The sequence below is a fragment of the Taudactylus pleione genome, unplaced genomic scaffold, assembly GCF_031769625.1.
Source record: "Taudactylus pleione unplaced genomic scaffold, aTauple2 ptg000043l, whole genome shotgun sequence".
Classification (NCBI taxonomy): domain Eukaryota; kingdom Metazoa; phylum Chordata; class Amphibia; order Anura; family Myobatrachidae; genus Taudactylus; species Taudactylus pleione.
Genome location: NW_028284445.1, coordinates 1109882 through 1122535, shown reverse-complemented (window position 1 = coordinate 1122535; position 12654 = coordinate 1109882). Strand labels below are relative to the sequence as shown.

General features: G+C 42.3%; 1 long non-coding RNA gene across 1 annotated transcript; it reads right to left on the bottom strand.

The window, feature by feature from the left end:
- Window positions 1-2259: 2259 nt before the first annotated feature.
- LOC148537806 (uncharacterized) lies at window positions 2260-10612 on the bottom strand. Its single transcript, XR_015873045.1, has 4 exons — window positions 10450-10612; window positions 5046-5101; window positions 4253-4386; window positions 2260-3837 (listed from the first exon to the last, which is right to left on the bottom strand). It is a non-coding gene; the product is annotated as an uncharacterized LOC148537806 (long non-coding RNA).
- Between the last annotated feature and the right edge of the window lie 2042 nt (window positions 10613-12654).

Sequence of the window (12654 nt, the reverse complement as noted above, 5' to 3'; positions counted from 1 at the left end):
AATGTCTTATTAGGTTGTGGTGGTCACTGGTCACCACTCTCTGCCCAGCCCCTTGCATCTTTCTTTCTGAATGTGTAAGCATTAACCCTATCTCAACCTGCAGCCATTAGCCCTGCTTAGACTTTACTATAAACAAGCATACACCATAAAGGTATTAGCATAGTTGCCTACCCTCCTGCATCTTGCGGGAGAGTCCCATTTTCAAGCTTTGATCTCCATCTCTATGACTGCGGTTTGGGCTCATCAGCCTCTGCTATTGACTCTCAACAAGTCCCTGTTGGACCCCCAGCAGGATGGAACACAGCTTGCCTGACCCCTGTGATCACCAGTCTTCGTATCCTAGCGTCTGCTGCAGTTCCTACTGTGTGTGAGCTGTGGCTGATGGTGAGAATGTTTTATTAGTAATCTTTAGTTAACACACAAGAAGGACAATACAACAAAAATATAGGTTCAAAAGTAGTTGCATCACATTTATCATATATATTGTGCTACATGAGAAGAAAAAAAATATCACAGCGAATAGTTGAAAACAAAAATCCAGTATTGCAGGCAGCAATACTTCTTGCAACAAGCATTTAAGCACGTGTTGGGTATGATATGCCAGTGGCTGAAAAGCCACAGGTTCAAAGCCCCGACGCTGGAAGCCCGATGGAGTGAAATCCCGATGAGGTTGGTAATTACCCTAACCCTCCCCCTCTCCCCCCTAACCCTTCCTTGGTGGTGTCTAACCCTAATCTCTCTGGGGGGGTGCCTAAACCTAACCTCTCGGTGGTGCCTCCCCCTAACCCCCCCTTCCTGCGCCCTAAACCTAACCCTCCCGGGGGTGCCTATCCCTAACCTCCCCCCGATGGTTCTTAACTTAACCCTCCCCATAGCGTCGGTATTTTGACACTCGGGATCCCATCCGCCAGCATATTCAATGTATCCCTTCAGGCACATATACACCCATATGTCGAGCATGCACAATCTACTACCAACTAGACTCTCCCTTAAACTAGTTTTCAAAAGTAGACAAGTATGGGTATTAGGAATGAATGCCAACAACCCACAGCGCTTATAATCATAGTGATACTTGGAATCCCTGCTTCTTTATATCCTTCCTTCTCTCTTTTACCTCCTCCTCCCCCACACGCCCCCTAATATAGTGATAAAATGCTGCTTTATTGTTACTTTTTCTTCGTATTGTTTGCTGATGACTAGCTGTTTGCATTCGTTACCTTGTAGCCTACTATTGTGATACTTTCAATGCATTTAATAAATAAAAAATAAATAAAAAAAAACAGACACGCAACAGGACTGAAATATACAGTAGTTGAAGTGATATATTTGAAGTGAATGTCTGGGAACCTGTTTCCTACAGTTTTGCAGCTGGACACATTTCAGTCTGCCTCAACATGTGTATATAAGTTTTCTATTTTTATGATATTGTGTTCATATGTACAGTATGTTGAAAGTACAAATGTGTCCACGACTAAACAAGTCGCTAAATGATTCAAGAAAAGGTCCATAAATCCAATCTAGTTTTTGGTGGAGTTTTGCCAAAAGTCCAACAGGGTGCTCCTTTATTCATACTAGCACTCGCCCAATTCAAAGAGACAACAGTGCTGTCAATAACCCCCGTGCATCCACTTGCCATTCAAAGTACAGCTCGCACCACTTGCAGGACCTGACTGGCCATCTGGCACTTCTGGCAAAGGGCCGTTGGCCTGATTGTCTGGTCCGGCCCGAAAGCCTGGCTGAGCAGCTCTGTGACGCATAGCCTTGCCCCATGGGACGTGACCACACCCCTTTTCTGTGCGCACATAGAGATGCCGTCTTCTCGGTATCTCAAGTCCGTCCCTGACCACTTGACTGGTTTACTGGTGTAACTACCGTAGATCACGAAGATCAGATTGTGGTAAAGCACCATCCAAGGTAAGTATTTCAGTGAGTTTTATATTATCTTGATGAATTCTATTTTGGGTGCTGCTAACATTTAATGTGAGCTCACAAGTGTACATTCGTTGTTCTGTGGGTGGGGTGTTGTTGACTTTCTGTGTTCCCATTTATTTTTCTATGTATTGCCTATATCTATATTTCAGAAGCTTTTAAAAAAAAAAAAAAAGTATACAGTGTTCTTTTTTATGTACACAAACTGTTGAAGGCTATGGGTTGACCTTGAAATCATCAACATAAAACATCAAATTACTCATTACTGTCAAGCTGCTCACTGTAATTTCTAAAGTACACAGCAAATGAAAGAAATTGTTTCTTATACAGTTGATTTTCAATGCCTTTATTTGTTAAATGGGAGAACAGTTTCAAGCATACAGTTTTCTAATTTCCATACTCCAGAATTAATTACGATAAAATATTTAGAGGAGATATTATTCTGGTTCTTAATATTCAAGATTAATGTGAACAGTTTTCCCATCGCGTAACGGAAATAATTGCCAGCTGGATGACACATTCCACTAACCATCTCCCTGTAGCTGAGACCTTCAATATGCATATATCACACATAAAGGAAGAATGAAACAATGATTAGCATTTTATTTATTTACTAGTAATGTATGAATTGCATAACCTGACTTTGACCAACAATGAACATAGAGCTGAGAGTAACAACATGTGGGGGAGGGGGGCCGGGGGAGGATTTATGACTTTTACCTGGAAGTAGTTATCTGCTTTTTATTGAAATGGTTAGCTGAGTTCAAACTGAGTACAGTAAGTAATGGTTGATAGAGGTGAGTGGGTGGAATGTTTTTCAGGCACCCCTCTTAGAGCCATGTTTTCCTCATAAGGGCAGTTTGGGGGCTGGATTGATTAGCTATAGTTTCTGAAGCCTAATGACCATTGACCTCTAAATTAGTGTAGTCAGTGGGATCATGAATCAGATTGAGCCTCCACCAAGTAGCTTGTTTTGACCTCTATAAGAACCGAACTGACTAAGAGCTAACAACAGTTTGGTTTAACAACAACTAATCCATTTGCAGACATTGTTGGAACTTTTTTTTTCTTTTTTTATAAAATGTTTACTGAAGGTCAATAGAAACATAACAAGACACAAGGAAGGGCATAGTTATAGCTATGAGATGCACACATAAACAGAGGATAACATGATTTGCCTTTGCATTTGACCAAAGTAAATGGGGAGAAAGAGCAAAGGGAGATGAAGGAAACAGACCATCTAGAACAGGGGTTCCCAACCACGGTCCTCAAGGCACACTAACAGTCCAGGTTTTAAGGATAGCCATACACAGGTGACTTAATTAGTACCTCAGTTATTTTGATGTAACCAGGGCCAGATTAACAATGGGGCGGATGGAGCTCCAGCTCCAGGCCTCCACATACAAAATAGGCCCATTGTACTGACAACATGATGTTGACTGGCCATCTACTCTCCACACGCTCAGCCATAGATCATAAGTAGTAAAATTGTATTTCTATTTACCTCACAAAATGAAGCATTTTTTTCTTTTACATATTTAGGGAGACATTGGCGCTGAGAGTATAGGGGTGTACATGCCCACATGGCACTGGCCACACCCAAACAGCACTGGTCATACCTCCTCTGCTTCTCATAATAGGCCCTTGTTCATTTTCAGCTCCAGGCCCATGTGGTACTCAATCTGGCCCTGGATGTAACCATCTGTGCTTAAGCATGGATATCACTAAAACCAGGCCTGTTGGTGTGCCTTGAGGACCGAGGTTGGGAATCACTGATCTAGAATAAAAAAAAGTAGGAAAAAAATGGAGAGGTATGTTAGACAGTCAGCTCCATACAAAGCCTCGGAGTCATGAAAATGGAGGGCGGAAGTTGAAGAATGTTATCCATGGTCCTCATGTTTTATTGATCTGGAAGAATTTTGAATAATGTGTTATTTTTTTATTATCATTTTAATCATGTATTCCTTGCAATGGACATACCATATCTTGTTAATTATGTATTGAAGTGCAGGGGGATTGGTATATTTCCAGTCAGCCGCTAGCTACCAAGTGACAGCAGAGAGTATTAGTCTGTGTTGATGATGACTGGCTGATAGGGCACTGAAGGGATATCTAGCCAAAATAGCTAGAACTTCAGGCAGTTCTCCCACATGTGAAGAAACATGCCTTCTGATAGGTAGTCCCTTCCAGGGCTTCCAGGGCTGCTGCTAGTTTTCTCGGTGCCTTAGGCAAATGTTCAGCAGACTGCCCCTCCTTCCCCCAATACCCATTTTAAAGCCCCTCATACTATTGACCTTTGTAAAATAAAAATAATTACTCTCACCTTCTGGTGGGCTGGAAAGACTGGAGTCCAGATGCACATACTGTATGACTAATGCAGAACATTGTCTAGGCTCCACTGCTGTCCAGGAGCAAATGCAAACTTTCTAGAAGGGAATGTGGCTGGGGCCCCAAATGCTAGATTTCAAAACATAGCAAAACATATTCAATGCAAAAAGCCAGCAAAAGACACACATTTCTAATGATTTCTATACATATCATTACTACCCTCAGTCACCTTTTTCCTGATATACTACACCAAAACCACTCTTCTCTCAACATATTATATCAATACCACACATTTACATAACCTAATGCTGTATGACAGTAATGTGAATATTAACATTTGTCACAGAATTTTGATGTGTATCAGGGCCGAAACTAGAATTTTTGTCACCTGGGGCAAGACAATAATTTGGCAACCCCCTGGTAATGCCCCCTGCAGCAGTGCCCTTATAGTAATGCCCCTTTCAGCAGTGCACCTATAGTAATACCCCTGTAGTAGTGCCCATATAGTAATGCCCTTGTAGTAATGCCCATATGGTAAAGCCCCCATAGTAATGCCCCTGTAGTAGTGCCCATATAGTAATGCCCCCATAGTAATGCCCCTGTAGTAGTGCACATATAGTAATGCCCTGTAGTAGTGCCCATATGGTAATGCCCGCATATTAATGCCCCTGTAGTAGTACTCATATAGTAATGCCCCCATAGTAATGCCCCTGTAGTAGTGCCCATATGGTAATGCCCCCATAGCAATGCCCCTGTAGTGCCGCTTAACCCAAAAAATAAAAACTTACCTAAAACCCCGCTTTTAGGTCCGCTGCCATCCGTTCCACCCAGCTGCTCCTCGGAACTATGGGAGAGACATCATGACGTTCAAAGTTCTGATTCAGGCCCAGTGGGGTTAGCGTTTTTAATTTATAAATTAATTCAATTTCTGCCATTGCCAAATTCTTCTCCACATTCCTATCCTTCCAATTTGATTTCACATGTTTCAATCCTATGAAATATTTTATCTGTTCCACCGAGCAATTATGTGTTAAACGAAAATGTTCTGAGAGGTGATGGCTTTGAAGACCCTTTTTTATGTTCCTCAGGTGTTCTGCAATGCGGGTCTTCAGGGCTTTTGAGGTTCAGCCAATGTAAGCCAATCCGCACTTACACTCTACTAAATATAGGACATTTGCTGTATCCTCTATTTTGACAATTGTGCCATTTACTTGAATTTCCGTATATATTTTGAAGATTCAGCTTTAATTTGCATACATCCTAAACATAATCCACATCTCTCCTATAGTGCCCGTGGGGAGAGCCTGGAGCTGGAGTTCAGGAGAGAACTGCAGCCTCCGGCTACCGCGGCGCTGCAGGGAAGGAGATGGGTGGCCGCTGGTAATAAAATCTCTGCGGGCGTCCGGCTTGGAGCCCCCCTGCGACACCAGGCTGGAGGACACTGGCGACACTGGCGGCGGGTGCAGCAGCACATGCACCTACAGCTCTTCCCTAGTTGCGGCCCTGTGTATATATAAAAAGTTTAAAACCTTCATATCATAAAAACAGTTAAAATCACACAATTTGGGCCTGTTTTTGTTCTTATAGTATTATTTACCTCTATATCATTTATGTCCAGTCATTTCTAGTCAATTTTGACAACCTCACAGCTCTCAAAGCTAAGTGACAGCAGTGGGTGGCACTAACATGTGGCAGTTCAGCTTCCAACATGGCACAGAGTGGCACTGCAATGGTAGCCAGGATGGCAGTTTTATAAACTATACGACCACATAGGAAGTTTAAAAACCAAGAATATTTTCAGTAATCAAGAACTAGGTCAGAAGCCTGAGGGAGTTGGAATATGTTTATGGATTGCAGACAGGGAAAAGATGGAATGATTAATTAGTTTTTAATTTATTTATTATTTTAATGTTTTGATTCTTAAGAAAATTTATGAGGGAAGATCAATGTAGGATCAAGTTCTTCAGTTTCTGAAGGTTTTTTATACATCTAATAGAAATGCGGTGGCCTTGCTTGTGGAGGTGCTGCTAAATAGTACACACTGTAAATAAACAGACGTTAACTTTGTGCTCAGGGAGGTTGTTAGGGATAATGGGACCAAGACTTACTGTGTATATCAGTGGAAAGCAGCCTGTAGCTCTACAGCTGAACTACAATACCCAGCATCCGTGCTGTTTGCCGGGCCTACTGGAATTTGCTTGTCAACAATGGGTGGCGTCCCTCAGGTTACCTGCTTTACGCACTGCATGTAACATGTAAATATGTATGTAATGTGATTATACACAACTATTTTTTGTATTAAACGTATTTGCACTTTGTTGCACACATCCTGGCGGGAAGATGCTCTGTGCTGCTGTTCATATTTCTGGCCTCTCTCATGACACCCACCATCTACATTATCCAGTTATTCCACCTACATACAAAGGAAGCAGGCGTTTATTGAGCTGAACTGTTATTTATAAAAGCCTATCAATTCACCAGGGTCCTGGAGCAACCGGTTGGGGTAGGGAGCAATGAAAAAACTGGGTCAATTTTAAAATCTACCATGTATAACCCACCCAATCAATCTGATGGTTCAGAATTTTTTTTAAAAATGAGAGGCATAACGGGAAATGCTGTCTGTGGCCATAAAAATATCTGGACATTTTTGGCATTCAGCAACCGCATGTCGAAGACTTTAGTGACTGTGGCAGTTCAATTACCAACATGGCACATCTAGGAAAGAGAATGGCACAGCAGTGACAGACAGGATGGCAGTTTAATAAACTATAAAATTAAAAATTTCATACAGCAATGCCCCAAACAGCACATAATGCAAAGAACAGAGGTGCAAGATGGAATTGTCCTTGCACCCTTACACCCACCCTTCTGTTGTATATATTAAACAGGACATGCACAGTTTAACAAACCAATCACTTCAGCGACAGGGACTGATATACAGAGTAGCCTGCCTGTGAATGAACTGCTGCTGTTGGTGCCGCTGTGAGCAATACACCCACCCAGTGGGCTTTTGCAGTCATGTAATCTTGCATTTGCCCTGTTCCACTTGTCCATATCTGTGGTTAAGTGGACAGTGGGTACAACAGCATTTTGGAGGACACTAATTAACGTTCCTGTACAGGCTGGTAATTGCTTTTCTAGTGAAGTGAAACATAGATGGGATTTGGTAGTGGGGACACAGGGCCTCAATTAACTGTCCAAAACCCACTGCACTAATGGTGGTTATTGGACGCACATCTAACACCAGCACAGATGTTATGGCATCAGTGATCTGCTGTGCAACTGGGTGACTGCTGTCATGCTTGCTCCCCCTTGCAAATGATTCTTTAACACTTGTTTTTTGATTTACTACTAGTAGTCTTCCTGGTCCCCTTCTGGGCTGAAGATCCACTCCCAGCAGCAGCAGGTATAGCACTCAAGGATTCTTCAGAGGAATCCAGGATAGGGGAGGACTGAGTTAGCCTTATCAAATTGGATGCAGGACTAGTTCTATTCATGATTAAGGATATTGGTGATGAAGGTGTTGGTGGTGAAGATGTCAGGTACTTGGATCTAGCAAAGAGAAGGGAGCTAGCTGACTCTGGACTGTTTGTTGTTATTTTTCTAGCCAAGGTTTTTGAATTTTGCAAACACTTTTGATGTATGAGCTGTAGATGGCGTAACATGGAGGAGGTTCCTAGATGGTTAAGATCCCTAACTCTACTTACTCTGGCATGACAATGGGTACAAATGGTTTGACAATTGTTGTCCGGATTTGGGTAGAAATGATTCCACACATAAGCAGTGGGTTATTTTGTCTTATGACCAGGTACAACAATGGGCTTTCCCTTATCATGGTCAACAACTGTTTCTACTGGTGCCTGATTTACACAAACAACATCCTCATCAACGACATCTTCATCAACATCCTTATCATCAACATCATTATAAGCATCAGCTGCACAAATATCCTCCTCATACTGGTGCACTTCCACAGAAACATCCTCGAATTCTATGTCAGCATGTTGACTTTTGCTGCTCATTCCCACATTTGCAGAGGATGCACAAGTGGTGGAAGGAGGCTCCTCTTCAAGTACAGTTTTGGAAAGTCCAGGCTCACACATGGCACCCGTCTACACACTTAGACTCTCCTCAGGGACATTTCTGAGCACACGGTTGGTTCCTGTGCCTTAACGATTTAAATTTTTTTTAAACATCTACAGGGAGAAGGACTTACCTCATCATAAGAGGCAGAACCACCAGTCAGAAATAAAGGCCAAGGCCTTAGATTTTCCTTGCCACTTCCTGTGGTGAAAGGCATATTGCCAATTTTATGTCTTTCTGCAGCTAACTTTCCCTTTGATGTTTTTTTCTTTACCACTGTAAAATATTGCTTCTGTGAATTTAGATGCCCTGACTTAAGCCCTGTATGCCTTGCTTTAGTAGATAACGTAGATGGACTAGTATCGTCATGACTGGTGGCACTGGCAGCAGCTCCAGCACTAGTATGTGGTTTCTGCCTTCCTCTTAACTGATCATTCAGCATATCAACAAGCACAAACAAAGTGGGGTACAGCACGCACATCAATTTGTACCAATTTTAAATATTAAACTGAGGTATCAATGACCTACAGTGTCACAATAATTTTTATGAATAATACACTGCGCTACTACTTACAGTGTCACAATATTTTTTATGAATAATATACTGTGCTACCCCTTACAGTCACAATATTTTTTATGAGTGATACACTTGGTACCTCTTACAGTGTCATAATAGTTTTTATGAATAATACACTGTGTGTGTCACAATAGTTTTTATGAATAATACACTGCTCTACCACTTACAGTGTCACAATATTTTATATGAATAATATACTGTGCTACCACTTATAGTCACAATATTTTTACGAGTAATACCCTGCACTACCTCTTACAGTGTCTCGATAATTTATATGAATAGTACACTGCGCTACCACTTACAGTATCTCAATATTTTTTATGAATATACTGTGCTACCACTTACAATGACACTATATGTTTTATGAATAATACACTGCAGTTCCACTTACAATGTCACATTATTTTTATGAATAATACATTGCACTAGCACTTAGTGTCAAAATATATTTTAAGAATAATACACTGCAGTTCCACTTACAGTGTCACAATAAATGTTGAATATTACACTGTACTACCACTTACAACAGTGTTACAATATTTTTTATAAATATTACACTGCGGTTCCACTTAGTGTCACAATATTTTTTTAATGTATATTACAATGCGTTTCCACTTACAGTGTTACAATACGTGTATGAAAATTACACTGCGTTTCCACTTACAGTGTCACAATACGTGTATGAATATTACACTGCGCTACCACTTACAGGGTCACGATACGTGTTAAATATTACACTGCACTGCCACTTACAGTTTCACAATACGTGTTGAATTTTACACTTACAGTAGTTGCTCAACATTTTAAAATACCTCCTTCAGTGTTTGTGGACCCTATTGCTCTGAGACCAAGTGGCAGCAGCGGCGGCTAGTCAGTGACTATTCCCACTTAACTGGATACCTAACAACCGGCCACTACAGAAGGACGCATCTGGATACAGCCTGGTGTTCTGGATATCAGTGTGCACTCTGAGGGTGGATGTGTTGGATACAGGTGGAGGCTGATTGCTGGCCCATTTGGCACCATAGAGATCTAAGTTGTGGCTGTGGCTGGCTGTGCACGCCGGGACAAATCAGCGTGCATCCAGAGGCTGATTGCTGGCCCACTTGGTGGTGCAGACTAGCTTGTGCCAGATACAAGCTGCGGTTGCAGCTGACCGCACATGCTGGGACACACATGATCTGTAAGGATACCTAGAATTCACGGGAGTCCCAGATACTGCAGGTGCCATCAGTCAAGAATTGCTGGGTCCTATATCAATTAATCTATCGGAGGTAATTACTAACGTTACATTGTTTTGCACTGTGGAACATTTTTATATGGCCATTATACCAGTTTAATAAGTGCACTTGGACTAACCATCACCTATAAGCTATATTTGCTGATACATAATTGACATTGAGGATTTATAAAGCTGCTACATCTAAACATATTGCATCATCGAGTGTGGATTTCAGATTATGGACATACAATTATATATATATATATATATATATATATATATAAAACATGCTGTACAGACCGGCACTCACCACATGTAGTCACTGGCTCCAGTGCCCTCCGGATATAAAGAAATGTAGTAAAGCGATGGCAAGCAAGCAGCGGCACTCAGGAGACTTGTGAATAAACTGGTACGTTTATGTAATAAATTTACATGATACCACACCAACGTTTCGGGACACACCCATCCCTTTGTCAAGGTATAACAGCAACTAAATAGTGCAAATCACTCACCTTAAGTAGAAACAAGAAGCCCGCCAAACATGTACTATGCCATTCACCAGAAAGAAAGTAACACCGCGTCCAATGTGGATGACGTCAAGACGCCTCCTGTGTATCGTTGCCATGGCAACCTGGACGCCCAGTGTTAGAATAGTGTGTGGAACTTCCATAACGTGATAACTCACCTGTGTATGTACACCAAAGGGAATGACAGTAAAAAGATACTGGTAAAACAGAGCGCAATACAGTAACGTATTGCGCATAAATCAAAGTATAGTACGATCAAATATTTTAGACAATAATGACATGTATACTAAATAAGACAAACTCTAAAAAGGAGGGGGCCAACAGGAAAGAGGATATAAAAAAAATGTAGAAAAGAAAGGAAAACTACATTCACAAGAACTGGTTAACGAGTTGGTATGATAAATAAATCTTATATATAGTACTATACAAAATAAAAGGAGTGTATATAAAATGCCCGTAGATGGTTACTAATAACTTACTTACTCCGGGTCTCGCGCATGCGCACGACGGAGCCAGCTCCGTCATGCGCACTGGGCCACCATCGACCCGTTTGCATAGCGCTCGCGAGCGGGTCTGAATCAGGCCCCGTGTTTCCACTTACAGTGTCACTCACAATATGTGTTTGTATATTACACTGCGGTCTGACTGGCAGCGTCACAGCAAAATAAATAAATAAATAAAATAATATAGTACACTGGGGTACAGCACAAAAAAATGTGTATATATATATATATATATATATATTTTATTATATTATTAGCTTTCTTTTTTTTTACACTGGGCACCCTTGGATGGACAGAGCACCCAGAGCACCCCTAGATCAACACAGCAGCCCCTTTTATGGATGGACAGAGCACCCCTAAACTGACAGAGCACCTCTGAAGGACATAGCAGCCCCTAGATGGACACAGCAGCCCCTGGATGGACACAGCAGCCTGTGGATGGACAACAGAGCACCCCTGTGTGGACACAGCAGCCCCTGAATGGACAACAGAGCACCCCCGGATGGACACAGCAGCCCCTGGATGGACAACAGAGCACCCCTGGATGAACAAAGCAGCCCCTGATTTGACAACAGAGCACCCCTGGACGGACACAGCAGCCCCTGGATGGACAACAGAGCAGCCCTGGATGGACACAGCAGCTCCTGGATGGACAACAGAGAACCACTTGATGGACAGAGAGAACCCCGAGACAGATACAGCAGCCCTTGGATGGGCAACGGAGCACCCCTGGACAGACACAGCACCCCTGGATAGACAATAGAGCACCCCTGGCAGGACACAGCACCCCTGGATGGACACAGCACCCCTGGACGTCCATTCACTACACTCTCCACAGCCGGAGTGAAATAGCGCCTTTATAGACTCCAAAAATCCCTCATTTTGGGATCCGAGTCAGGCGAGGAAATCCAAGCTGGACTCGGATCCCAGCCCAGATCGTGAAGTTCGGGCAGGTGTGGTTCTCTGAGAACCTGACCCCCTCATCTCTAGTCTGAAGAGTCTAATTTATCTTTTTAAACTGGGCTGGCATATAGTATCTTTAGAATATTTTGTAAACTTCCTCTTTCATCCTAATGCAGATGGAACTAGAGGCAGCAATCTCTCTAATCTATGTCCATGCATTCCTAAATGTCTCTAAGCTATATCATGAGAGTCTTGAGGAGTTTAGAGTAGGTACATCAGTTATGAATATAAAATGGAGACCAGACCATAGTAGCCAGGGGAGAAATTACTGTAAGCACAATCCTCAGACCCTCTAATGTATCTCAATCAGACAGAAGCAGTGCAGCTATATAGTATCATTTGAAAAATGGGACACTGAGTTCTCCACCCTTTGATGGTCACAGCAAAGCCCGAAGGTCCACATAAGGCTACTTGCTTAGCTAGACTTAGGACCTCATTCAGAGTCGGTCGAAGCGGCCGCACGGTCGTACGGAAAAAGGGGCCAGATATTCAAATGATTCCCTCGCAAGTTGCGTCCCTAAG